Genomic DNA, 3,535 nt, shown 5'->3' on the forward strand with positions numbered 1-3,535 from the left:
CGCTTTATGACCCCCCCCCCCCCCCCCTTATAGGGTCAGTCCACCCATACACCGAAGTGGCCAAGAGTACAGCCAGGGATTATGGCAGGGTCATTTCATCCCTGCAATTTTTGGACCACACAGAACAAACAATAAAAAAAAAACCCCTGCAAGTTGTCAACCTTGCAGACTTTACCTATAACTGAAACAATACCATCAAACTGCAAATCTTACAAGGAGCGGCCTTTTATTGCACAAACATCACAAAGGAACAATTTTGTATTTCGCAGCTTCCTCACAACATAAGCTCTTAATGTAAAGCTGTCTATATGGAGGCCAATATCACTAACCATCTTTCGGAAATGCCTATTGCCCGATATGCTTACCCCCTGGCTTTAGTTTTGTATTCACTGACCCAGGAAACTTTGTGGATCAGGAAAGCTGTACAGTGGTGTAGTGGTTAGTGCTTCTGCCTTGCAGTAGTAGGGTCCCTGGTTCGAATCCTGGCCAGGTCACTAGCTGCGAGGGGTTTGCTTGTTCTCCCTGTGCTTGCGTGGGTTTCCTCCGGGTACTCCGGTTTCCTCCCACACTCCAAAGACATGCTGGAAGGTTAATTGGCTCTGTGTATGCGAGATAGGGACCTTAGGATTGTAAGCTCCTCGAGGGCAGGGACTGTTATGAATGTGCAACTATGTAAAGTGCTGCGTCAATTGTCGGAGCTCTATAAATACAGTAACCAGTCCTTATCTGCAGACCGGCTGTAGATCAGTGGCTAAAAGCACTTGAGTTAGACACCAAGGCGACCGGCATTTCTAGAAAGATGGGCCAGCAATACAAGTTACACTGTTTCGCTCAACAGGTTTTCTTTAAAGCTAAACTCTCATAAGCACCTTAACAGACTTATACAGCTAGATTAGACAGCGAGTCTACAATAAAAATGTGCCTATGGCGTCCTGCCCAGCTCCTGGCAACCAGTGACCTCACTGGTTGCCAGCTCAGCAGGACACCTGCCAGATCAAAAAAAAACCCCCAAGAGACTAGTGCCCTCCCATGCAAGTGGCACTCAGGGCATGTGGCATATGTGCCATGACCTGGATAAGCCACTGGAGTCAAACGCTGCAGAGCCAGGTCCTACACCAATAGATCCTATGATAAATATGAATATTTATCAGAGTGTTCAATTATCTTGTTACTTGAAATGTACAAAAGGTTATTCAAAGCAATACTCAATGTATTTCTGTGCAGACCTGCAGAGCCTCCGTCATCCTGCACTTTTTATAGACATAACCCTTCACATGCCCTTCCAGGTTGGAGGTAGAGAAGCTTGTGACAAATTTAGGTTAATGCTACTTCAGGGGGCTAATGAAGGCCATAAAGACTCTGTGGGGCAGCTTATATAGACAGACACAAAATTTCCTGTGCCTACAACTGCCATCCTGAGAATTCACAGGCCTTTTTAAAGATGGCAACAGAGGAGCCCTTCATAGTATACATTAGTGCTACTCTAGGGGACCACTGAAGGTGGAAAAAGCCTCTAGGTCAGCTTATATAGAGAACTACAAACTATTCTAACTACCTGCATAACACCCTTCACAGTTGAGCAGAAGATCCTGATAGTGTAGGTTAGGATTACTAAATTGGGCACCGCTAAAAATGGCATCGAGAACCTCTGGATAAAGTTACAGTACTCCCAGCATTTCTAAATACCATCCGTGCTCTACAGGCCCATTCAGGATGGTGATGTCTATATAGGAGAAGCCAACAATAGTGCAGGTTAGGGTCACACCAGGGTGCCACTGAAAACTGTGAAGACCCTTTGGGTCACCATTTATATACAGAGGTACCAGCTATTCAAACTAACAGCCTGACTCATCACAAGCCCATCCAGGATGGTGGCCCAGAAAATCCTGATAATGTAAGTTAGGTTTACTCAATGGAGCCTAGCTAAAATGTATTAAGAACGTCTAGGTCAAGTTATATACAATGCTCCCAAGTGTTTCTAACTACCATCCTGGCACTACAGGCCTATCCAGGATGATGGAAGCTGCGAAGGACGAGCCAACAATAGCGCAGGTTAGGGTCACACCAGGGGGCCACTAAAGACTGTGAAGAAACTCTGGGTCACCTTTTATATACATACAGTTACCAGCTATGTAAACTACCAGTCTGACCCATTACAAGCCCATCCAGGATGATTGCTGCGTTGGAAGAGTCCCAAATAGTGCAGGTTAGGGTCACCGCAGGGGGACCACTAAATGATGTGAAGAAACTCTGGGTCACCTTTTATACACACAGTTGACAGCTATTTAAAATACCAGCCTGACCCTTCACAAGCCCATCCAGGATGGTGGCCCAGAAGTTCCCAATAGTTAGGTAGTTATGGTTAGGGTTGTTCGATATGGCCCAGCTAAAAAGGTATCAAGAACCTCTAGGTCAGGTTATACATAGTGCTCCCAGAATTCCTAACTGCCATCCTGGCTCCACACGCCCATCCAGGTTAATGGTGGTGGAGCGGTAGGAACCCCCAATAGTTCAGATTAAAGTAATTCGAGTGGGCCACTGAAGGTTGGGAAGAACCTCTAGGTCATTTTTAATATACAGTTACCAGCTCTTCAAACTACCAGTCTGACCCATCACAGGCCCATCCCAGACGGCAGCATACCAGCCTCCTATAGCCCAGAATAGCTCCACTCCTTGGTGCTATATTTTAATGACTTCTTTCCGTTTCTTTTTGCTAAATTAAAGCATTCTGTGTGAATAAGCTTTGTTTTTAAGGTAATATTTTTAATTTTGACAAAAAGGTATCCCAGCTGCATCAAAAGATAAATATAAAAAAGCACAGCACTACCAAAATAATCTAACAATATATACAGAAAGGAGGCACCCAGCAATAGATCAGGAATGCTGCAACGTCTCCTCGCTCTTGTGTTTTGCCGGCTCTCCGCCGGTGTTACACAGCTGCCTGTGAAGAAGACAGATGGCCCAGAGGTCGGAATCCTGCAGCAATTTTACTGTGACCAGACACAATTAGAAGATTATAATACATGGCGGGTGCTGGATAACATGGAGACCACCATCAATTAGCCCCAACGTCCCATTTCAACCCTGCTACCGTGCTAAGAGCAAAAGATATTGTCTGGAAATAAAAGCAGAATGTTGTTCACGTTTGCACCGTTCTATATGGCCACTACGGCAAATGGGCAGATTTTTAGTTACGGTATATTTTAAAAACCTCAAAATGGAGTTATAGCCAACAGCAACCAGATACCTCATTTTGTGATCCACACTAAAAATGGCAGCTGGAGTCTAACCAGTTGCGTGGTAGTATAGCTGTAGACTTGAGGATCTCGGGCCATCAAGGAAAATACTAATGCAGAGATTTCTGGAAAGGGACAACAATGGCGTACAATTATGTTTTGGCTTATTAAATGGTACCCACCACCCACCTTGGAAGCGGGGCTAATATTTCAGAATATTTGGGCCAAGTTAAAAGGGTAATTCCACATTCCCAGGCAAATTTGGGAAAATGGATATACCCCCTCCAATCTGCAAACAC

General features: G+C 44.9%; 1 protein-coding gene across 1 annotated transcript in view; it reads right to left on the reverse strand.

The window, feature by feature from the left end:
• The window catches only part of NIN (ninein), a 107,663-nt gene that overhangs the window by 78,197 nt on the left and 25,931 nt on the right, over positions 1-3,535 (reverse strand). The gene's annotated exons all lie outside the window — the stretch shown is intronic.

This window comes from Nanorana parkeri, unplaced genomic scaffold (assembly GCF_000935625.1).
Source record: "Nanorana parkeri isolate BGI_ZX_2015 unplaced genomic scaffold, ASM93562v1 scaffold335, whole genome shotgun sequence".
Lineage (NCBI taxonomy): Eukaryota > Metazoa > Chordata > Amphibia > Anura > Dicroglossidae > Nanorana > Nanorana parkeri.